The sequence below is a fragment of the Anomaloglossus baeobatrachus genome, chromosome 3, assembly GCF_048569485.1.
Source record: "Anomaloglossus baeobatrachus isolate aAnoBae1 chromosome 3, aAnoBae1.hap1, whole genome shotgun sequence".
Lineage (NCBI taxonomy): Eukaryota > Metazoa > Chordata > Amphibia > Anura > Aromobatidae > Anomaloglossus > Anomaloglossus baeobatrachus.
In genome coordinates this window covers 191,059,646-191,085,622 of record NC_134355.1, presented here as the reverse complement: position 1 = coordinate 191,085,622, position 25,977 = coordinate 191,059,646, and positions in this window count along the sequence as shown.

Sequence of the window (25,977 nt, the reverse complement as noted above, 5' to 3'; positions counted from 1 at the left end):
TGAACTCAGTGACAGGTGCTATCAGTGTGCTGGAGATCAGCGCAGGTAATGTACCTCGCTGACAGCAGCACTTGTCATGCCCTGCAGTGACCTGGGCTGACCCATTGATGTTAGCTCAGGTCACTGCATTGCTCTCCCAGCCAATGGGGAACATTCTGCTCTTCATTGACTGGGACAGTGTGGATTGTCATGGCAACCCCTTGGATTACACCAGACCTGGATTTGTTTTTCTTTCTAATAAATTGGTTAAAGAGGGAATGTTTTGGGGAGTGTTTTTTCAAATAAAAATGTGTTTGTCGTCTATTTTTTTTTATTACTGACTGGGTTGGTGATGTCGGGTATCTGATAGACGCCTGACCTCACCAACCCCAGGGCTTGATGCCAGGTGACATTACACATCTGGTATTAACCCCATATATTACCCCGTTTGCCACCGCACCAGGGCGCGGGATGAGCTTGGGCGAAGCACCAGGATTGGCGCATCTAATGGATGCGCCACTTCTGGGGCAGCTGCGGCCTGCTATTTTTAGGCTGGGGAGAGTCCAATAACCATGGACCTCCCTAGTCTGAGAATATCAGACCCCAGCTGTCTGCTTTACCTTGGCTGGTGATCCAATTTTGAGGGGACCCCTACGTGTTTTTTTTTTAAATTATTTATTTAATTTAAAATAACAGCGTGGGGTGCCCTCAGTTTTGGATTACCAGCCAAGGTGAGGTTGCCAGCTGTGGTCTGCAGGCTGCAGCCGTCTGCTTTACCCTAGCTGGCTACAAAACTAGGGGGAACCCTACGTCATTTTTTTTTTTTTCATTTTTTTGGCTAAATACAAAGCTAAGCACCCCTTAGTGCCACATGAAAGGCACCAAAGGGTGCAAAATTACAAAATGCAGGAGAGTGGGACATTATGTGTCTTTCTGCCATTATAATGACAGAAAAGACTGATATGAAGTGTACAAGCACAAGAAAATCACCAGAGTGCTCTACGCTGTGAAAAGCCGTAGAAAATGGCACTGGAGTGAACATGTGACCGCCTCATGTAGGATGAAGCTATGGATCCTGGGTAAATTTATGCATTTACCCTCCTTTAAGTTTTTTTGCAGTACACAAAAAAAACGGAAGGCACACGGATGACATACGGACCGTCTACGGAACGGAAACGGATGCCACACGGATGCACCCGTGAAAAAAAACGGACTGTTTTTTGCAGACCGCTAAAATGGATCGGTCGTGTTAATGTAGCCTTATTCTGATCTGCCGTTTATAAACAGCAGGCAGAAATAAGTGAATAACGCCCCCCGGCGTCAGAAAATCTCCGGGGTTTCAGGGCTAGCTGAGACCCTGGAGATCATGATTCAGGACGGTTTTTCCGGTCCCCACTCACGTGATCACAGGTATACACCGTACACCGATGATCACGTTACAGTAAATGACAGCGCCGGTAAAAAATTATTTATCTCCCATCTGGCATGAACAAACACTTCTTCTCCACTTCTCCACTTCTCCACTTCTTCTCCACTTTTTCTCCACCTTTTCTCCACTTTTTCTCCATTTTTTCTCCACTTTTTCTCCATTTTTTTCTCCACTTTTTCTCCACTTGTTCTCCACTTGTTCTCCATTTTTCTCCACTTTTTCTCCATTTTTTTCTCCACTTTTTCTCCACTTTTTCTCCACTTTTTCTCCGTTCTTTTTCTATGGTCGGTCTACCCATTAGCTCTGCCATGCATAATGTAGCTCTACACCTACTGCACATGGTACTTTATGATTGACATCTCTTTCGTACCAGAGGTGTCTAAGCCTACTCTGACCCCATATTTGTCATTACTATATTGTCCTTGTACTGTATTATGACATTTGTATCATGTGTTTCATTTCTTGCTGTGTTGCAATTTTTTTGCTGCATCCCAATTGTACCTCTACATTGTTCGAGTTTGTTATTGTTCTCTCACTCTTATGTGATACTGATTATTGTCATTTTTCATGATTACATGCAGATAAGTCCAATCTGACGAAGGCTCAGGCCGAAACGTCATTTGTAACTTGTTTTGGACAAAAACATATATGCTTATGAAAAAAAAATTTTTCTTAATACGGACCAATAAAGAGTGATTTTGCATTACTATCCGTTGTGACTTACTGACTTAGTCTGGGAGATTTAGAGTGCCGAGGTTACTCACTAATTTTATCTATTATTACATCTGAGCACCTATATACCAGTGAGCAGAGCTTCCTCTACAGTAGTTCTCCTGATTAGGCATGCCCTTACCTCATGAGCAGGGCATTGCAGCTTTGGTAGCAACCATTACGACATGGACTCTGCTGCTGTGGACCCGGGGAAAGTGAGTGCAGATTCATTGCACCCACACTCCTCACATGAAGGGTCCGCACTCCTAGAAAATGGGGGATACGTTCCCTGAGTGTCTCCCCCCCCATATTCTAGACGGTCCAGAGTCGTCGTGGGACCCCTTTATTTTTTTTCTTACAATAAATTGGTGAAAGAGGAAATGTTTTGGGGACTGTTTTTTCAAATAAATTTCTTTTGTCAATTTTTTTTTTTTTTTTTGTTAGTACTGACAGTTTATGATGTTGGGTATCTAATAGACGCCATGACATCACAAACTACTGGGCTTGATGTCAGGTGACTTTACAGCTAGTATCAACCCGATTTATTACCCCGTTTGCCACTGCACCAGGGCACGGGATGAGCTGGGGTGAAGCACCAGGATTGGCGCATCTAGTGGATGCGCCACGTCTGGGGTGCCTGCGGCCTGCTATTTTTAGGCTGTGAAGGCCCAATAACTATGGACCTTCCCACCCTGAGAATACCAGACCACAGCTGTCCGCTTTACCTTGGCTGGTGATCCAATTTGGGGGGACCCTACTTTTATTGTGTAATTATTAATATTTATAAAATAATTATAAAAAAGAGCCTGAGGGGACCTCCACATTGGATCCCCAACCACGGTAAAGCTGCCAGCTGTGGTTTTCAGGCTACAGCCGTCTGCTTTACCCTAGCTGGCTATCAAAAATGGGGGGACCCAACGTCATTTTTTTTTTAACTATTTTTTAAATAGAAAAAATTAATGGGCTTCCCTGTATTTTGATTGCCAACCAAGGTAACGGCAGGCAGATGGGGGTGGCAACCCATAGCTGTCTGCTTTATCTGCGCTGAGAATCAAAAATACCGCGGAGCGCTACGTCATTTTTTTAAAGATTTATTTTTACAGCACTGTGATGTCCAGCAATCAAAATACAGGGAAGCCCATTTTGTTTTTAGTTATTTAAATAAATAATTAAAAAAAATATATATGGGCTACCGCTGCATTTTTTGTATTGCTAGCTAAGGGTAATCCAAGCAGCTACTGGCTGCTAACCCCCACTGCTTGGTGTTACCTTCACTGGCAATGGAAAATCCAGAGAAGCATTTTTTATTTTTTTTGCCAAAAAACTACAAAAAAAGGACGTGAGCTTCGCCATATTTTTGTATGCTAGCCAGGTATAGCAGGCAGGTGCTGGAAGAGTTGGATACAGCGCCAGAAGATGGCGCTTCTATGAAAATGCCATTTTCTGAGGCGGCTGCAGACTGCAATTCGCAGCAGTGGGGCCCAGAAAGCTCAGGCCAACCTGTGCTGTGGATTCCAATCCCCAGCTGCCTAGTTGTACCTGGCTGGACACAAAAATGGGGCGAAGCCTACGTCATTTGTTTTCTAATTATTTCATGAAATTCATGAAATAATAAAAAAAGGGCTTCCCTTTATTTTTGGTTCCCAGCCGGGTACAAATAGGCAACTGGGGGTTGGGGGCAGCCGTACCTGCCTGCTGTACCTGGCTAGCATACAAAAATATGGCGAAGCCCACATAATTTTTTTGGTGGGCAAAAAACTTCTGCATACAGTCCTGGATGGAGTATGCTGAGCCTTGTAGTTCTGCAGCTGCTGTCTGTCTGTATGGAGAAGAGCAGACAGCAGCTGCAGAACTACAAGGCTCAGCATACTCCATCCAGGACTGTATGCAGAAGTTCTTTGCCCACCAAAAAAATTACGTGGGCTTCGACATATTTTTGTATGCTAGCCAGGTACAGCAGGCAGCCACGGGCTGCCTCCAACCCCCAGTTGCCTATTTGTACCCGGCTGGGAACCACAAATATAGGGAAGCCCGTTTTTTTAATTATTTCACTTATTTCATGAAATAATTAAAAAACAAATGACGTGGGCTTCGCCCCATTTTTGTGTCCAGCCAGGTACAACTAGGCAGCTGGGGATTGGAATCCGCAGCACAGGTTAGCCCGAGGTTTCTGGGCGCCTCTGCTGCGAATTTCAGTCCGCAGCCGTCCCAGAAAATGGCGCTCTCATAGAAGCGCCATCATCTGGCGCTGTATCCAACTCTTCCAACAGCCCTGGAGCCGGGTGACTTGTTGGGTAATCATGAGTTAATACTGGCTTTGTTTTACTAGCCAGTATTAAGCCAGAGATTCTTAATGTCAGGCACGTTTGACCCGGCCATTAAGAATCTCCAATAAAGGGTTAAAAAAAAGACACCACACAGAGAAAAAATACTTTAATAGAAATAAATACACAGACACATTAGAGACTCCATCTTTATTACCCCCTGTCAGCCCTCCACGATCCATGGTCTTCTGTCTTTCTCGTTCAACAAATGCAGCTCTGCTACATCACTGCTGCATGGGGGAAGACGCTGCTTCTCATGCAGCCTTCACTCCGTGAGTGATCAGTGCTGCTAGCGGTAACAGCGGTAACGCTGACAGACGCGTTACCATAGCAACGGTGCTCCCGGAGCCGCGGTTAGCGGTGACGTCACCGCTAACTGCGTTGCTATGGCAACGGTGATCTCCGTTAATGACCGGCTGTGTCAGCCGGTCCCTAACGGAACGGGGAGTCGACCGTGTGCTAGAGCATGTCGCCGGTACACGGCGATACACACATGTGCACCGTGTACCGGAGAGATGCACTCGCAGGTCCTACATGACGCGTCATAGTCATGTGACCAGTCTGTAGCCAATGAGATAATAGCCACATGACTGGTCACATGGCTATTTTGATGTCACGATAGGTCCTGCATCTCTGCTGGCAGTGCCGGTCACCGGGAGGAGTCAGCGATCATCGGATGGAATAGTGGCAGGAGACAGAGTGCAGGAGGGATCGCGGGGACCGGTAAGTGTTATGGCAATGTTTATTAACTGTATGTGTACATTTATAATGCATTTTTATGTGTTTGTGATTGCCTCCCATTATAGCCTATTGGTTCGAGTTCCGTTCGGTGAACCGACCTCGAGCCAAACCGCGACCGGTTCGCTCATCTCTACTTCTAACATACCTGAACAAATAGAGGGTGAAATGCTGGAACAAATTGAAAAGGCATCTAATAATAATAATAATCGGGTTCTTATTATGGGGGATTTCAACTATCCAGACATACAGTGGGACATAGAATCTTCTGGTTGTGCTAAAAGCTGTAACTTCTTAACTACCATTCAAGACAATTACCTCTCTCAGATGGTAGATGAACCGACGAGGGGAGATAATTTGCTAGATTTGGTCCTGTCAAATAGACCGGATACAATTTCAGATCTACAGGTCCGGGAGCACTTGGGCACCAGCGATCATAATATGGTAAGCTTCAACGTAATATTCAATAAAACATTTCAAAGGGGAAATGCTAAAACCTGGAATTTTAGGAAAGCTGATTTCAACAAATTAAGGGAAGAGCTTAAATGTGTAGATTGGGACAAAGTCATGGTAACTGGGGATACTGAACATAAATGGGGAAAGTTTAAGGATATACTGCTAGAGTCCTGTAAAAAACGTATACCCTCTGGTAATAAAACGTCCCGGAATAAAAAGAAACCACTATGGCTAAATAAGACTGTACAAAGTATAATAAAACAAAAACAAAGGGCGTTTAAAATCTTGACGGCTGAGAATACAGAAATAGCATTTCAGGAGTATAAAGATATCAATAGGCAATGCAAAAAAGAAATCAAACAAGCAAAACTAGCTACTGAAACAAAAATCGACAATGACATTAAAATAAATCCCAAAATCTTTTATAAATACATTAATGCCAAAAGGAAAACAAAGGATCGTATTGGCCCCTTAAAATATAATAACAAGTTAGTTATAGAGGACAAACAAAAGACTGAGATATTAAATAGGCATTTCTCTTCTGTGTTCACCAAGGAACTGACTGTGCCAGGCATCATTCAACAAGTGAAAAATCAAAGTTCACCACCCGATATAATTAATTTAACACAAGAAGAAGTACGCCTACGTCTGAGTAAATTAAACATTGAGAAATCCCCAGGGCCAGATGGCATTCATCCACGAATATTGAGGGAATTGAGCTCCGTAATTGACAGACCGCTGTATCTTATCTTTTTAGACTCGCTTGTAACAGGGTTGGTGCCTCAGGATTGGAGGATTGCTGATGTGGTACCGATATTTAAGAAGGGTAAGAGGGTAGATCCAGGCAACTACCGTCCAGTAAGCCTGACATCAGTAGTATGCAAAGTTTTTGAGGGCATTTTAAGGGATGACATGCAAAAATATGTTGCAGAAAATAATATAACTGACAGCATGGATTCATGAAAGATAAATCGTGTTTAACCAACCTGTTGGGGTTCTATGAGGGGGTAAGTGCAAACCTTGATATTGGTAATGCAGCTGATGTGATTTATTTGGACTTTGCAAAGGCATTTGATACTGTACCACATAATAGCCTTATACTAAAGCTCCAGAAGCAAGGACTAGGGGAAACTATATGCAACTGGGTAAGGAATTGGCTAAAAGATAGGAAACAAAGAGTAGTCATAAATGGAACATTCTCTAAATGGGCCATAGTCAGCAGTGGGGTGCCGCAGGGATCTGTGCTAGGACCAATTCTTTTTAATCTCTTTATTAATGACCTTGTGGATGGGATTGATAGTAAAGTGTCAGTCTTTGCTGATGACACCAAACTATGTAGGATATTGAAAACTGACCTTGATAGTATAATATTACAAAAAGATCTGGATAAGATGTCAGAATGGGCAGATACTTGGCAAATGAGATTTAATGTTGATAAATGTAAAGTAATGCACCTAGGACGGAGTAATCCTATAACTGCGTATACATTAAATGGAAGTAAACTCGGGACTACAGAACAGGAGAAGGACTTGGGTATTCTCATTACAAATAAGCTGAGCAGCAGCACTCAATGTCAAGCAGCAGCTGCAAAAGCAAACAAGATTCTAGGGTGTATAAAAAGAGAGATTAGATCCCGATATCCCAACGTATTGTTACCCCTCTATAAATCACTTGTAAGGCCACATCTGGAATATGGGATTCAGTTTTGGGCTCCACATTTTAAAAAGGACACTCAGAAGTTCGAGTCAGTTCAAAGGCAGGCAACTAGACTACTACAAGGAATGGAAGGCCTCCGATATGATGACAGGTTGAAAAAGTTAGATATGTTTAGCTTAGAAAAAAGACGTCTCAGAGGAGATCTCATTTACATGTATAAATACATGTGTGGTCAATATAAAGGACTGGCACATGACTTATTTCTTCCAAAGACAATACTAAGGACCAGGGGGCACTCACTGCGAGTGGAAGAAAAGCGATTCCTACAGCTAAATAGGAAAGGGTTCTTTACAGTTAGAGCAGTCAGACTGTGGAATGCCCTACCACAAGAGGTAGTAATGGCAGATACTATAACAGCTTTCAAAAAAGGGCTGGATGATTTCCTCAGTACACACAACATTGTTGGTTATAAATGACTTTGTGACCAAATGTAGAACTGGTGGAGGAAGGTTGAACTAGATGGACCTAGGTCTTTTTTCAACCTTAGTAACTATGTAACTAGGTAACATCAAATATTCATATATGTATCTGACAAGGTAAAATCCTACCAACATTATTGTTATACGTAATATGTGATCCAATCTGCAATTGAAAATCATCAAACCACAATTAATGAGAATTGATGCTATTTTAAATAGGAAAATCCTATGAATAACCCAAAACCCATGATAACATGCTTCAAGAGTGAGGCAGATTGATTAACCCCAATAAAGGATATACCTATACACTATACATTCCTGGAGTAATATCAGCATATGTGCCAATCACTGAAGTGTAAAAGTTGAGGTTAGGGCAGAAAACAAAGGAGGGGGGGGGTAAAAATTGAAAAAATATATAGCAGAAAAAAAATCTCCTATCAACCCCGTATGCACATATTTACCAACCGGGCCCGGTTGCTACTTTTCTACCATACTTGCCTTTGACATCTGTCCACCACTGAGAAACCGGGCCCGGTTGGTAAATATGTGCATACGGGGTTGATAGGAGATTTTTTTTTTCTGCTATATATTTTTTCAATTTTTATTCCCCCACCCCCCCACCCCTCTGTTTTCTGCCCTAACCTCAACTTTTACACTTCAGTAATTGGCACATATACTGGTTTGATGATTTTCAATTGCAGATTGGGTCACATATTACATATAACAATAATGTTGGTAGGATTTTACCTTGCCAGATACATATATGAATATTTGATGTTGATATAGAATAATATATTGTTATAAACCTTGTATTTATGGTGTTATTTGTTGTTGAACATATGTTATACCCTACCAACTACTGTATTTCAGGTCATTATTGATTACTTGCAATTGAATTGTATGGTCTACCTTCCTTGAATTGCATTGATATTCATATATTGTTCCTTAATTGGTAACCATGGCGAAATTGTCTAGAGGTCGTTTTGTAATTTGTGTGGTTTTTAATGTTTTTAATTGTGTGTTTTTTTTCATGGATTTAATAAAATTCTAAAATCTAATATATAAAGCTGAGTGGTATGTCACAAAATTTTGCACAGACTCCTCATGTAACCCAGGGAGCGTCGTAGACTATGTTTTGACAGAAAAATTTAACCCCGTGCTTTACAGTTGGCCTCTAAAATCCTGCCGCCATTACACTGAATGGAGGTGGGAGCTATAGGTTATTAATAGCAACTGTCAGTGGTTGCTATAGGAACAAAATAAACTGTTAGTTGAAGCTTATGCGTGAGGTTATATGATTTCGGTGGTGAGATGAATAGAGAGAGACAGAAAAAGACAGACAGACAGACTCAGACAGAGACAGACAGACAGCCCTGGCAAAGAGACAGCCCTGGCAAAGAGACAGCCCTGGCAAAGAGACAGACGGGCAAAGAGACAGTCCTGGAAACAGTCAGCCGGGCAAAGAGAGACCGGGAAAGAGACAGACCTGGAAAGAGACGGACGAGGAAAGAGACGGACCAAGACAGACAGAAAAGAGACAGATGGCGAAAGAGACAGACAGACACCCCAACCACACCTATTGCCAATCCATATCATACGCATAAATAGCCTGGGTCTCAGCTTCCCATACACGGTAGGTTTTTTAACTGCATGAGAGGACACACACAAGCTAGGGACCCCAACGTAGAGAAATACTTTGGCGTAGTGTTGGGGCTCTATTGCATTGATCAATTCAGTAGCTACATTTCTCTTGATTCATATGTTCATGGCAGTAATGCAGATTCCATTTTTCACATATTCACTCTTGCATATAGCTATTGGATTTTTCAAGTCAGTATTCACACAGCAGTTTCTGCTATTTCATGTATTCCCCTTACATAGTCACTGGTGTGCATACCTTATCTCCCCATAGAGACATGGACACAGACAGACAAGGAAAGAGACAGACAGACAGTGACACACAGACAGAGACTGGGAGAGAGACCGAGAGACCGTTACTATCCCGGGCAACACCCGGGTACTACAGCTAGTATTTTCATAAAATTTGGATGTGCGCCTCTACTCTGTGTATTCTTTTTTTTCCCTCACATTTGATTTCTACAAAATGGGCATCACTGAAACAGAAGCCATACGAAGTTTAGAGTACGTCTGCTTGCCTAATTATAGATAATCGTTCTGTCAGAATTATGTATTTTGCATATTTAGAAGCCGGGACAGACAGGGATTGAAAATGAGCACTTCATTTTAAGGCACATAGGCACATGCTGCCCTCACTCTTGATCCAGAGATAGTTTATCTCTATTATTACCGTGTTTTCCCCAAAATAAGACCTACCCCAAAAGTAAGCCCTAGAAGGATTTTTTGGCCTTTTTATTGCATGCTCAAAATATAAACTCTACTCAAAATAATCCCTAGTAGCAGTACATCATAATAGTGAAAAAGGGCTTGGGCAGCTCTTTCAGTAAATGTAACTTTTATTGCTGTACGTTGCCCTATTGTGCTGCTGTAAGGTATGAAAAATGTATACTCTTGTGCTAGCTAGTTACATGTATGTTACTGGAAAATTAATATTCACTCATTCCACCATCCTCCCCTCTGTGCAGCCATTAGTGATTGGGTTGCTCGTTAATGCAAAATGAATATTCACCCATTCCCCCACCCACCCTTCTGTGCCGGCACCAGTGATTGGGTGGAGTCAGACTGCTTTATTACTTGCCCAAGGATCGCATCACAATCCTTGTTCTGGTCGGCGTCTCTATTGACTTGAGTGTGACAGCATGCTTTTCTATGCAGCTGTCTCGCTCTGGTCAGGAAAGCATATATTATTTCTTCATCTTTCAAGTGCACATTTTTAATGCTGGATGCAGCCAAGCCATTCAGATTTGGTTGGATGAATTAGGGTGTTTGTCCATGTGGGGAGCACTCATATTGTGCTGGGCACCCCCATATGATGGCCCACCTCACAGCTCCCCATATGGCATGATGGAGTTAAAAGAGAGAAAAAAGTTCACCAAGCTTGTATATCGGTGTAAACCTGAGACAATACTGCCACTAGGGCCGTATCCTTCTGGTGAGAAGAAGCCAAAATATTGGAGTCTGAAGGGAAAGCTTTGCACAACCATCGCCTAAAAAAAAATTTTTTTAGCAATCCATAAATGGAAAATCCAGGGAGAAGACCTTTTTTTTTTATATATACATACATATATATATATATATATATATATGTGAGCAAGGATGGTTGACCTCAGGGAGATCAACATCCACCACTGCGGAGACACCATCACGTGTTTCTCAGCGCTGGCAGGAAACTAGCCAGGTCTTTCACCGGGAAGGAACAACCACGGGAAGGGCAGTCTCCAGTCAAGGAGACCACCTATGCCAAACATGGTATCCATCCACAGACAACCGTTTCTTGCTTTGAATATTTCCCAGGGGGCATTGCTCTAGAATCACTGCGTTGAGAAACACGTGATGGTGTCTCCGCAGTGGTGGATGTTGATCTCCCTAAGGTCAACCATCCTTGCTCCATCCGGCTGTCTGTGGATGGATACCATGTTTGGCATAGGTGGTCTCCTTGACTGGAGACTGCCCTTCCCGTGGTTGTTCCTTCCCAGTGAAAGACCTGGCTAGTTTCCTGCCAGCGTTGAGAAACATGTGATGGTGTCTCCGCAGGCCTTCTTGCTTTGAATATTTCCCAGGGGGCATTGCTCTAGAATCACTGCGTTGAGAAACACGTGATGGTGTCTCCGCAGTGGTGGATGTTGATCTCCCTAAGGTCAACCATCCTTGCTCACATAGTCTTTTACTAGGCAATGTCCCACTAGCCAGATTCCTACTCCACACTGATGAGGGGCAAATACCCCAAAACGGCTGTCTGTGGATGGATACCATGTTTGGCATAGGTGGTCTCCTTGACTGGAGACTGCCCTTCCCGTGGTTGTTCCTTCCCGGTGAAAGACCTGGCTAGTTTCCTGCCAGCGTTGAGAAACATGTGATGGTGTCTCCACAGGCCTTCTTGCTTTGAATATTTCCCAGGGGGCATTGCTCTAGAATCACTGCGCTGAGAAACACGTGATGGTGTCTCCGCAGTGGTGGATGTTGATCTCCCTAAGGTCAACCATCCTTGCTCACATAGTCTTTTACTAGGCAATGTCCCACTAGCCAGATTCCTACTCCACACTGATGAGGGGCAAATACCCCGAAACGGCTGTCTGTGGATGGATACCATGTTTGGCATAGGTGGTCTCCTTGACTGGAGACTGCCCTTCCCGTGGTTGTTCCTTCCCGGTGAAAGACCTGGCTAGTTTCCTGCCAGCGTTGAGAAACATGTGATGGTGTCTCCGCAGGCCTTCTTGCTTTGAATATTTACCAGGGGGCATTGCTCTAGAATCACTGCGTTGAGAAACACGTGATGGTGTCTCCGCAGTGGTGGATGTTGATCTCCCTAAGGTCAACCATCCTTGCTCACATAGTCTTTTACTAGGCAATGTCCCACTAGCCAGATTCCTACTCCACACTGATGAGGGGCAAATACCCCGAAACGGCTGTCTGTGGATGGATACCATGTTTGGCATAGGTGGTCTCCTTGACTGGAGACTGCCCTTCCCGTGGTTGTTCCTTCCCGGTGAAAGACCTGGCTAGTTTCCTGCCAGCGTTGAGAAACATGTGATGGTGTCTCCGCAGGCCTTCTTGCTTTATATATATATATATATATATATATATATATATATATATATATATATATATATATATAAAAAACCTTTTACGTGTTTGTCATATCACACACTGATCATAAGCATAACAAATGTAAACCAATCCCACAATAGAAAAATAATCAGCTACTAAACGCCACCTGAGTTTAACTATTGAGTGTTTCAACAATATATGAATGAAATATGACTGATACATACAAAAGTAAATGTAAATGAAGCATGATTAATGCACATGTCGTGGGCGTAGGAGGGGACGCTGCGCTCACCCACTGCTCGGGTCCGGCTGCTGCTGCTCGGTGGTGGCTCGAGCGGTGGGCCGGATCCCGGGGACTCGAGCGGCGTTCCTCGCCCGTGAGTGAAAGGGGGGTGGTGTGTGGTTTGGGGATATTTTCCGTGACGCCACCCACGGTTGTGGTGAGGTTGTGACACCACCGCTGCTCTGGACGGGGATCCCGGGAGCGATGACAGGGAGCAGCTTGGATGTTGGTTCTCCCCTCCGTGGGTAGGGGGATTGGTTGTCCCGGGGCCCCGGTGAGGGTTGGGGATGACAGGCGGGTTACAGGGCCTGGTGAGGTGCAGGGTCGAGGGGGCAGCGCTGTGCCGCACAGCACGGTGGTACTCACTCAGCCAGTAATTTACACGGAGTCTCTGGTCAAACAAACGGCTGGATGGACGGGTCCCACAGATGGCTGCGGTTGTTCTCCTCCCGGTAGGTTGATGGTGACTGCCTTTCCCTGCACCTGTGTTGTGTTTACGGTTCCAGTGGCTTTCCACCGGTAACCCACTCCCCAGCTTGGATGGATGCTGAGGGAGCCCCTTTTGCCCGCAGGCTCTGGCCCTGGGAACTGTAGCCTTGGCGGTGACCGTGTTTCCCTTTACGGTGTGAGCTGTTGCCTTCAATCGGGTCTTGACTGCTGGGAAACCCCGGAGGTTCCCTTCCCTAACGGATTTGACCAGTTTTACGGCGACTCCTAGCCTGGTCGGGGTCCGTAGGCCCTGCCGAATGGTGCTGGCTTCTCTTCACTCCCCGGTCCGGTACCGGCGGGCCACCGCCCGTCCCCGGTCCTTACGGTTCACTTCAATCAGCCTCTCCTGCAGACGGTCACCACCGTCTGCCAACCTTGCTGTATGTGCCCGGGCCACGCACCCGGACACGGTCAGTCTAAACTTAATCTGAAAACTGATCCCTTTTCCCGCCTCCAGGACTGTGTACTCCTCGGTGGGCGGGGCCAACCACCTGGCCCACCCCCTGTTGTGGACATCAGCCCCTGGAGGAAGGCAACAAGGATTTGTGTTTGACCTAGGTGTGCCTAGCCGGGGTGTGGGGTGTGTTGGTGTAGTACCTGTGATGTCCTGGCTTGTCCAGGGCGCCACACACACAACACAGATTATTTCTGAAGTTCATTCTATTTGGATATTTTGTGCCAAATGTCAGTGTCCAAAAACCCTCTCACATAGTAAGATGTCTGTTATCTCCCCTCTTCGGGCATTTATCCTTTTCAGTGCCATAGAAGATCAGGTTAGTGGTATATAACCAGATGTTTTGATGCACCAGAATAAGAAAGATTCCTGCTACTGATGATTGATAAATGTTCTGCAATGCGTCACTTGAATTTCTTGACGGTACAACCGATACATCACACATCACATATGAGATTGGAAAGGAAGGGGTTAATTCTGTATTGCCAGTGGATAATGGAGAGATAAATAATCCTGGCGTGTGATTTATTTGTCAATGCGTTTTGCAGTGCCCAGAATCCTTCATCAGGAGTTCACTAAAAATAATAGTCACAAGAATAGAAGAACAGGTATCTGGTATATATAGTACTGCTGCTTGAATAAAGGCGCGCAGTAAACTGTCAATGAGGTGTCATATGATCGGCTTTATAGACCTCACAAACTCAGAGAATATACAAAATTACCATTGTACACTCAAAAATAACATTCCATATTCATTTAGTTTGATACAAAACTATAGAAGAAAAAAAGTCAAAAGAATATATAAAAGAGGAACATTTTCCAATAAATTAAAAAGAATCGATCCTGTGTCTTATTTCTTATTTTGAATGTGATTGTAGGTTATTCATCGTGAACCACTGTGAGATGTGGAATTAATTAGGACCAGATAGGGTAGTAGGGACATTGGGTGACAAAGGGTTTATAAATGTTTAATGAATAGTAAAAAAATTAGTAAAGGGAACCTGTCAGGTGCAATATGCGGCCAGAACCACGAGCAGTTCTGGGTGTATATTGGTATTACCTGCCTAACTTCCTGTATACACTTGCATAGATAAAGAGATCTTTAGAAAAATGATTTCTAAAGCTCTCATATCGTATGCTTATGAGCACGGGGACTAGTCCCCTGGGCGTTCGTTCCCTGGCTAGTCGCCCCTCATTAACTTGTTAGTACGCCCCTGTGGGTGTGCTATCATGCTAATGAATACGCAGCACCACAGGATGATCTCACTCACCTCTCCACCGCCATCACTAGATTTTGGCTCAGTGCACATGACCCCGGAGTTTGGGTCATGCGCACTACTTCAGTTTGAAGCCAGGACGCGTACACCCAGCTTCATCGTGCGCATGACCCAAACTCTGGGGTCATGCACACTGAGCCGAAATCCGCCGTCGAACGGCGATGGCGGCGGAGAGGTGAGTGAGATCATCCTGTGATGCTGCAAATTCATTAGCATGTTAGCACACCCACAGGGGCATGCTAACCAGCTATATGGGCCCACTAGCCAAGGGAACCAACGCCCTTGCGACTAGTCCCTGGCCTCATTAGCATATAATAAACAATCTTTAGAAATACTTTTTCTAAAGATCTGTTTATCTATGCTAGTGTATACAGGGACAGTTTGGCAGGGATTAGCAATATGCACCCAGAACTGCTTGTGGTTCTTGATGCATATTGGACCTGACAGGTTCCCTTTAAATAAAAAGATGTACCGTCTCTTACAGGGTGTTAGTGAGAGGCGATGGATAAAGTGTGGAAAAATGTGTAAAATTGTGTTAAATTTTAAAAACTCAGAACTCTCATCCTGCTTGGTTAGATGAGTTCAGTGCAGAGTGTGGGAGAAAGATTAGCATATCTGGGTCAAAGTCAGAAAGGCGTGTGAGATGTAAGAATACAGAGGTGTTTTCAGAGTTTGCAGGACGGATCCAAAGCTGATTATTTGTATGCAAAAAGGCGATAGACGTAAATTCTAGGAATAGTTATTTAGCTCTATGGAATGGAGACAATTATGATATTGTAAAATAGCATTAGCCAGGATTAATTCATTTTTTTTAAAACAATTACAATAATACTTTATTAAGAGAATAATAAAAACCAATGATAAGCATTATGTGTCAAACTTGGTTAATAAAATGTTTTATAACAATAGTATTAATAAAGTCAGATGAAATGTTATGTTTGTTAATAAAATTTGTTAACTCATTTAGATCTTGAGGGTTTATTGTATTTAGTTTGTAGATCAAAAAAAATCTTCCCTATTCAGGACCTCTTTTATAGTTTGTGACATTAAGGCCGGAGAGCGTCAGGCCGTGCCAGGTGATGCGAGTCACTAGCAAGTGTGACTATGGCTTAATAAGTATTTGCTTAGTAGGAGTAATACACAAACCTCAAACATTTTATTGTGTGAATTGGCACAATGTCTGGAAAGGCCATGTAATAAAAACCATTGTGGATATTGTCTGTGTGAATTTATTGTGTTGTGGAGTGGTTGCACGTGTAGGAGGGTGTTCGGTGCCCTGCAACCCACCTGAAGATGTCATGGTTAATGCATGTACATTTAAGTGAAATGTTATGTGTGTGCTTTCTGTCGCAACGTTTGCAGCCACAACTAGGTGTCATGGTACCTGGTCCTTTAGCTGTAGGGGAAAGCTTAGGGCTGAGGTGAAGTGGCGGACTGAGAACGTGAAAGGGAAGAGGCTGACCCATCTTAAGGGGTTATAGCAGGTAGAATTGGTTTTCATCAGAAAGGGACATGAGCATGTAGAGTGAAGAAGCTGTAATTATGAGAGGTACAGTGAGTGGTAGTCCAACGTGAATTTGGCCAGACCCAGAGGGTCACTCCAGGAAGTCCGGAGCTAGTGGGAAAAAAAAACTCTTCAGTAGCCGGGGTCAGATGTAGAGCACTGCCCATCTTCAGAAGTTGCAGTCCTTTGCTCTAGTGGGACTCCTGGGATGCAACTGACTTGAGAAAGACCAGTCTTATTGTGAGGTAACATAAACCTGGGCAAACGGGTCAGCATAGAGACAGTGGTAAAGGTACTCTGTCCAGTGGTGAAACAAATCCCTGCGGGAGAGGATGCGGTTAGAGCTATGTGGGACTCTATGAATTCATTATCTGCCACTGTGGTGTTACCGGGAGAGAGAGACAGTCCTATAGTAGCCAGAGAGTTGTGCAGGAGGGAGCAGTGCGCAGTAAAATGTGAAAAGAAACCAAACTGTAAAAAACCTGTAACGATGAAGCTCTGTACCTGCAGTGAACTGTGAGGGTTTTTTTTTTAGTAAAGAAGTGTTGAATGTTTTATTGAACTCCGCATCTGAATTAACCCTAAAGAAGCGGGGTTGTGGTCTTCCTTGTTGCAGTGTTGAGGTGGCCGAGGTGTAGCCCAGAGGAGAAGAGCTGGCTGGAAACAGGGGCTCTCCCTTGCCTACGAGTACGGTCCTCTGCCACCCTCACATCACATGTTTCTATCAATATACTGTTTATCACATGGGCATTCAATAATACATTATTTAACTGATATGTCAAAAAGCTTTCTATAGGGAATATTTCACTATTGACAGTGGAAGAGCAAAATTTCTGTGACAAATTTTTTCACAGCATAGACATTTAAGCACATTGCCTCTGAACACCCCTTTAGGTTTATCATGCAAACATTTTGTTAAATGATTGTCATGTTTTTATGTAATTTTAACCAGCTAGGGGCTATAATATTTTTAACAGTAGGACACAAATTATTTTATAAATTTCCTCCAATTATTCCTTGTAAAAATAAAAAAATTAAGGCTAAACAAATTCTGGAACCTTAAGGACCCTGCAAGTAGCATCTGCATACCATTCCTGACAAATTTGCACTCCAAAAGACAAATAGCGGTTTTTTAACTTTCTGATTCCAGCCATGTGTCCAAACAGTAGTTTCATACCAAATATGGGCTACTGCTATGTTTGGAAAAATGTATTTTACATATTGTGGGTCTATTTTCTCCTATTACTCCATGTGAAAAAATAATTGGGGACTAAAGCATAATTTTATTGGAAAAATTTAATTTTTCATTTTTGCGTTTTAATGTTCTAAACATTTGAGAAACCTGAAAAGGTTACTATATTCCTGTATAAATTCTTTGAGGAGTTTAGTTTCCGAAATGGGGTCACTTGGTGGTTTCTGCTGTTTTGGCACCTTGAGGCACTGAAAATGCAACATGGAGTCCATCATCTATGATTGCCAAAATTGTGCTCGAAAGATTAAATAACACAGACTTTCCTTTTAAGGCATGGCATGTGCCCAAATGTGATGTTTCGGCATACACAGAAGACATTACTTTAGAAATAGTGATATCCATTTTCAACTGCAACCCTTCTGGAAGGGAAAAAAATTGAGACTAAAACAACATTTTTATGGAAAAAAAACATTTAATTTGAATGTATCAATCTTATAAAATTTCAAGAAGAACCTGTCTGAAAAGGTCACTATACCACAAGATGAATTGCTTGAGGGGTCTAGTTTTTAAAATGGCACCATGTGTGGGCTTTTCTGTTGTTTTGCACTTTTTCACCTATACAAATGTGATATTGCATATACAGTCTAACTAAATTGCATTTCAAAAGTCAAGTAATGTTCCTTTCTTTGTGAGCTATGCTGTGTACCCAAACAGAAGTTTTCTACCACAGATTAGGTATTGGTATACTTAGGAAAAATTGTCTTACAAATTGTGTGGTTCATATTATTCTGATACCCTTGGGAAATGAGAAATGGGAAAACTTTGGGGTTAAAAGTACATTTTTTTGTGGTAGAAATACTGTGGTATTAAAAAAATGTAATTTTTCCAATGTTCTAAACACTTGTGACATATTCTGACTGAAAAGTACTTCATAACACTCAAAGATGAATTCCTTAAGTTTATATAGTTTTCAATATGGGTGCTCTTGTGGGGGGATTCTGCTCCTTCATAACTTTGGGCATTCTGCAAATGTGTTCAGAATCAATTGCAGCGAAAATTGCACTCCAAGAGTTATAGAGCACACTTTTCCTTCCTTCTGTGCCATGTGTTCAAACAGTAGATTCTGACCATCCATGGGGTATTGGTGTGTTCAATAGAAGTTGCTTAATAGATTTTTCAGTCCATTCTCTTTTACAGCTTGTGAAAATGAATCATTTGAAGCTAAGACATTTTAGTTGAAAGAATGTAATTTTTCATTCCACTTGCATTAATTCCCTTGAAGCACCTGAAAGGTTAACAAACTGAAAATTTTGAATATTGTGAGTGGTGGAGTTTATGAAAAGCTATCACTTTTGTGGGGTTTCTGACATATAGGCCCCTTAAAGTCACTTCAAATCTTAATAGGCCTGTTACAAAATAATTTTAATTTTTCACCAAAATTTACAAAATCTGCTACAAAATTTTAAGTCTTGTTAAATTCTGGTAAGATAAAAGGGCGTTTCAAAACTGATAGAAAAAAAATAAGTGAACAAACCAGCTCTCCACATAAGTACCGTATATACTGTATTTTTTGGACCATAAGACCCACGGGACCATAAGATGCACCCTGGTTTTAGAGGCGGAAAATAAGAATGTAAAATTTTAAGCTAAAAATGTGGTCATGACACACTGTTATTGGGCGAGGATCTGCTGCTGACACTGTTATGGGGGTAATGTCCCCAAATTCTCTACTAAGGTACCCCAGCCTGGTAATGATCCTCTTGCTTTGTATATACAGTATATGTCCCTCATCCTGGTATAGCTCCCATCCTGCTATATACCGTCATCCTGGCATATGGCCACATCTTGCTATATACTGGCATATGGCCACATCCTGCTATATACCGCATCCTGGCATATGGCCCCATCCTGCTATATACCCCCATCCTGCTATATACTCCCATCCTGCTCATATACTCCCATCCTACTATATACCCCCATCCTGCTCATAATATACCTCCATCCTGCTATATACCCCCATCCTGGTATACGGCCTGCATCCTGTGGCACAGGAAACAAAAACGTTTATACTCCCCTTTCCACACTCCCTGCAGCATAGCTCCTCCTCAGTCTGTGTCAGCAGCAGCGCTGGAGTGTGGAGCCGGCCACGATCCCTGCAGCATCGCAATGTCCTCCTATCTGTGTTGGCTGCGTGTGAGCACCACTAGTCTCCACACACAGCCGCAGCCGGCACAGACAGGAGGACATCACGGTGCTGCAGGGATCGTGGTCGGTGAGTTATACTGATTCACTGCACCCCGTGCCGATGATGATGCGCAGGGGGCAGTGAATACAGCCGCACATGATCACTCCAGACTGTAGTAGCCAGGGGTGATCATGCGGGCCGGCTGTTTAGTGTGCGCGCATTCCCTGCCCATCACCTCGCCCACCTATCAGCGCCGGCTTAAGCACTGAGAGATGATGGGCGGGAGGATGGGCGTGCTGCTACAGCCTGCTCGTGCCCCCGATGACCCACTCCACCGCAGCACCCTCATTCCTCGCAGCCCTACCTTCAGACTATAAGACGCACCCCCCACTTTCCCCCAATATTTGGGGGAAAAAAAGTGCGTCTTATAGTCCGAAAAATACGGTAATTAAGACATGGTGCATGGAACTTCAGGCCGGCTCCTGGTCAGACAATTTAAGGTCAAGGTATTTTCCAGCAGTGCTGTGTAATAAAAAATATATTCTTTATTCCATTATTTAAAATTATGTAAAATAAACATATGGAAAATATTATTTATTAACTATTTTGTGTGGTATCTGTTAAACGTGCATAAAAACTTGAAGTTTGAAAATTGCGAATATTACAAAATTTTCCCGAAATTTCCAATATTTTCATAAATCCTAATTTTATTGGCCTAATTTCATTACTATCATGAAGTACAATGTAACATGAAAAAAAAAAACAATCTGAGAAACACTTATGGATATGGATAAGCATTCAAAAGTTGTTACCATAAAAATGACACATCAGATTAAGGAAGGTGAAAACAGGCTTCGACAGTAAGGAGTTAACTTAACACCAGTCATAGGCTAAGTGCACACACTACGTTTTTTTGACGCTGCGTTTTTGTGCATTTTTTGCCTCAAAAAACGCCCAAAAATGCACCCGTGGCAAAAAAACGCGCCACAAACGCATGCGTTTTTACCGCGTTTTTGCTGCGTTTTTGCTCGATGCGTTTTTATGCGTTTTTTAACAGTGAACATTGCCATTAAAGATTTTTGAAAAAAAAAAAAAGGTCTGATGTCAAGCCTATGAGCGCAAGATCCATCATGATCCGTCAAATGACTGAATCCGGCGATGGATTCCGTTTTTTTAAACTGAGCATGCTCCAATTATCATTTAGCTCCCAGCTAGTTGGATCTGTCGCATCAGTTTTTCCACAATCTGCGACAGATCCGTCGAGAAAACTGATTGTGACTTACGGCGAAAAAATGATGTGTGAAAGGAGCCTAAATCTAAGTGTCTAATAAGTGTCTCCCGAATGTTTGCTACCAAAAGCAGATGTTTTCCATTGTCCACCTAAAAAATAAAATAAAAAGTCTAGTATTCTGTAGATTAATTTCTGTCGAGGGAAAGGAAAAGCCAAGCTCACTGATAGATTGTTTTGTTTGAAAAGATTCTGTGGAATTTTCATTTAATTCATTTCTGCTCATTCTGGGTGTTTCACTAAAGCAGGCAATTGTGCCAAGTGATTGTCAGCATTCTCTGTATCAGTCTGTACACTGATAGCGGTAAATCATTGGTTAGTTTTGCCCACTTGACTGGAAGGGTCAGATTGATCAGAGACTAAAGGGTGCTTTACACGCAATGTCATGTGCAATAGCACCCGCCCCCGTCATTCGTGCGACATTTGGTGATCGCTGCCATAGCGAACATTATCGCTACGGCAGCGTCAAACGCACATACCTTTTCAGCGACGTTGCTGTGACCGCCGAACAATCCCTCCTTCGAAGGGGATGTGCGTACGGCGTCATAGCGACGTCACTGCAGCGTCACTAAGCGGCCGCCCAATAGCAGAGGATGTGAGATGAACGGCCGGAACATGCTGCCCACCTCCTTCCTTCCTCATTGCTGTTGGACACAGGTAAGGAGATGTTCGTCCTTCCTGCAGTGTCACACATAGCGATGTGTGACGCCGCAGGAATGACGAACAACCAGCGGCATGCACCACCAACGATATGAAAAGGAGCGACGTGTCAACGATCAATGTTTTTTGCCGTTTTTGCGATTATTGATCGTCGCTCCTTGGTGTCACACACTGCGATGTCGCTAATGGCGCCGGATGTGTGTCACTAATGACGTGACCCCGATGATATATCGTTAGCGATGTCGCAGCGTGTAAAGCACCCTTTAGGCGAAGTAAAACAAGTTTTGCTGAATCTTTTCCTACAACCTAAATATCAATCTCTCCGTTTCTCTGGCTCTATAGCATGCTGACTTCGGATTTAATTGCATTTTCAGTATCACAAGTTTGCTTCAAATATACATTCAGTGTATCAGTATGGGCTCTCTTTACAGATCAGTATTCCAGTAGTTGCACTACACAAGATAAGCAGATTGCATTGGCGTGGATGGTGACCTCGAAGAATTGTATTCTACAGCTCTAGGAAGAGCATACAGTTCAGTTTTTATCTTTGACTAAGCAAAATTTTTCATTCACTCATTTTATGTACTAAGACGTTTTTCTTCTAGTGTTGAAACTTAATAAAACTCCACAGTCCATGTTCCATCTTTATCAACAAGATGCAAGATTTCACATTACAGACTGGTATCTAAAAGTACCAATGGTGGGAAAGTCTACATTAATTTTGTCATCATAAAGCTGAGTATATACAAATGAGGTTGAGGTGATTTGCCTTTTTCCACTTTTTTTTTTCATTGGCTCTGAGGTGGTGGTGTGTTCATTGAGGGGAAGAGTGGGCGTTAGTTATGTAAATAAAACTACTTATTGTCTGGAGGCGTTATTAATATGTTTTCACTTTGATGTGATCACTTTTCCTGAATCATGCCTTTTTATACATGTTACTATGTCATTGTTTGCTAAAAAATAATCCATTTACATAACACATTCAGTCCCACTCCAGAAAAGGAGAGAAAAGAAAGAAAAAAATGAATACAATTTCACATTCGTTAAGTGTATAATACTACACATTAGCATTTTTTCAGTTTAATACAAGCCTGCCAATGAGAATGGGTGAGCGATCTGATATTGAATCCTATTTGATAGAGTATAATGGTTCTTTAAAAAAAAAAATATGGAAAGGATGGTATTGGGCCTTAACTTTGTTGGCTGGATAAGGTTTACATGTACGATATATCTCTGTACTAAGGAAGAAACCCCTATACTATATCCGTATACATCACCCCTCACTCCCCATACATCATCCCTCTCTCCCTCCATTCTGTGTCCAAAGATACTTCCCCCTCCCCATCCTCTCTTCCCACCACACTGTGACCATATAATTCCCTCCCCTTAGACACAGTATGGGGAAAGAGGATACTGCCCACTCCCCACCCTCTGTCCCCCCCATACTGTGTCCACAGATAGTTCCCTCTCCCCACCATACTGTGTATATAGATATTGCCCCCTCCCCACTTTATGTTTCCACATACTGTGTCCACAGATAGTTCCCTCTCCCCTCCCTCTCTCCCCCATAATGTGTCTATGGATACTGCTCCTTCTCACCTTCTGTCCACCCATACTGTGTCCATAGATAGTTCCCTCTCCCCCCCATACTGTGTCTATGGATACTGCCCCCTTCCCACCCTCATACTATGCCATAGATGCCTCGCAACTCACCCCATAGTGTTTCTCTTCTGTTTCTTCAACTCCACTGAAGCACTTATCATCAGCGCTCTCAGTCTGCCGCCTCTGCGCTGCGGCCCTGACTTCCGGGTTAGCAGTGTGATCAGCTGACCTGATCACACGAACGTCTCTCTGACCCGGAAGTCAGGGCCGGCTGTCACCGCTTCAATTATCCTCGAATCTGAAAGATACGAGGACAATTTATCAGTGTAAGCCACGCGCTGTAGTTTCTATGAGTGCGGCTGTCAGCATTACTGCTTCCCTTCATAGAAGGGCGGCTCCCACTACGGGGTGGCAAATGCAGGGAGAATTTCACAGCGTTGCATCAGGCAGCGCGACAGCGCCCCCCTGACAGTTGCGCCCAGGGCAGATGCCCCGCCAGCCCCCCTAGATATGCCTCTGATCGTACCGAGTACTTTGCAATACTCGCATATTCGTTCTAAATAGCTAGTACAATGCAAGTCAATGAGAAATACGAGTACTTTTTTTGCTAGACCCAACAAAGAGGTCTGGGGGCCTGAGGAAAAGACTGAAATGGATGGGAAAGTGATGAAACTGAATGGGGAGAGCCTGGAGAATATGCCTGCATGCATTTTTGACTCACATATGGCTTCTGGGATTAAGGATATCCCAGTATTATGCCACTTTTACAGATGCACAAGAACACCTACAAAACCTAACCTAAATTGCAGTTTACAGACCAAAAAGGTTAAGAAACAGTTCTTTCCTGCATAATCACTTGTATATAAGGCTAAATAAACTGGAGAAAAAAAAAAAATATTCCTTTTAGCGTTTGTTCACATGTAGTGTTTTGGCCCTGACATACATTTTGTAGGTCCCTCTGTCATACATAATTTCTAGTTAGCTATTCCCCAGCACGTCACAAGGCCGGTTAGAACGTGCCCATTGGTATTTTGATCTTTGACCTGAGGGGCCTCAAGTGGTTTGGGAACATATGTTTTGGAGGGACAGCTGTTACTTATACATTTGGGCATGCCCTCCCTCATTGAGACTCAGATAGTGGAATAAATATTCCATACCAATTTACAATGTGCCCATTGTGGCGGGGGACTTCACCTTTCTCCTCCACCATGTCGTTCTGCAGCCCTCAATTCAAGTTTTCAGAGGGCCTGCAAGTGTCAGGAACCCTGAGTTTGGTTAGCACCCAGAGGTGGTCCAGTAACATACCTTTGGAAGGGACTGCTCTTACGTATGCATTTGGGTGGTCCCTCTCTCATTCAGATTCAGATGGTGAAATACATATTCCATAACAGTTCTCAATGTGCCCATTGTGGCGGGGGGCTTTACCCTCCTCCACCTCAAATTTCCCAGACTAGAACATAAACGTGTGTGCAAGCCAGAAGAGCGAGAGCAGATTCTGTCTTGGATGGTAGAAAACAAGGTCTCTTCGCATTTCTCAACAGCAATCAATCTTCCACAACTACACAGTGTATTGTGGATACACAGAAGGCTGGCCCATCCAATCCTCAACCTAGTCCTCCTTCATCCCCAATCATGAGTCACAGGAGACATATGACCCCAAGACTAGCCACTCTTAGGGTCTGTTTTGTACGTATCCTTTGGTTGGCTTTGGCTTTTCACCGGTCAGCATTGAAGAGGGACGTGAGGAGGTGGCGTGCGTTGATATGCATTTATTTGAGGACCTACGGTCAGAAGAAAGTCAGTTTGAGGAACCTGATTTACTGTCTCCAGAGGTGGAGGCTGATGATGATGAGACACAGTTACCATCACGTCAGCCTACCATCTCAACTGGGAAGGAGGATGAGATGGAAGATGAGGTGGTCAACAATGAGTCCACTGATCCGACCTTGACCGTTGTCATGCATAGCCAGCACCGCATCACAGAGGAAGATGGATATGTAGCACCAAAACAGGCACCAAGAGGTAATGGTTTGCCCAGAGTGACCACTGGGTCAACTGTTCCAAAGAGCACCTTCATTGTGGCCCAACTCAGAGCAAGGGGGCGTTCAGCCACTGTCTGCAAGTTTTTTTTCTGAAAGTCCTTCAAAGAAAAACATTGTAATCTGTAGCATCTGCCATACCAAGTTGAGCAGAGGCCAGGGCAAAGGCAACCTGACCAGTATGCAGAACCACATGACAGCCAAGCACCCCAGTAATAATAGTAATAATAATAATCATCTTTATTTCTATAGCTCCATCATATTCTGCAGCGTTTTACAATTCAGAGGTTCATATACTAGCAAGTAACAGTTATAGAAAATACAATAATAATAGCAAAAAAGACAACCCTGCTCATGAGAGCTTACATCTACAATGAGGTTGGGAGGGACAAGGTACAGGTGCAATGCTCATTTCCATTGACAATCCAGCCATCTCAATGAAATGGGGGATAGATAAAGGCGGCTTGAACCAGTCAGCCAAACTTTGAGATTCTTTTGGGTGCGGTGGAGTTCGATGGAGATTTATGTTGTGAGAAGTCATGAAGG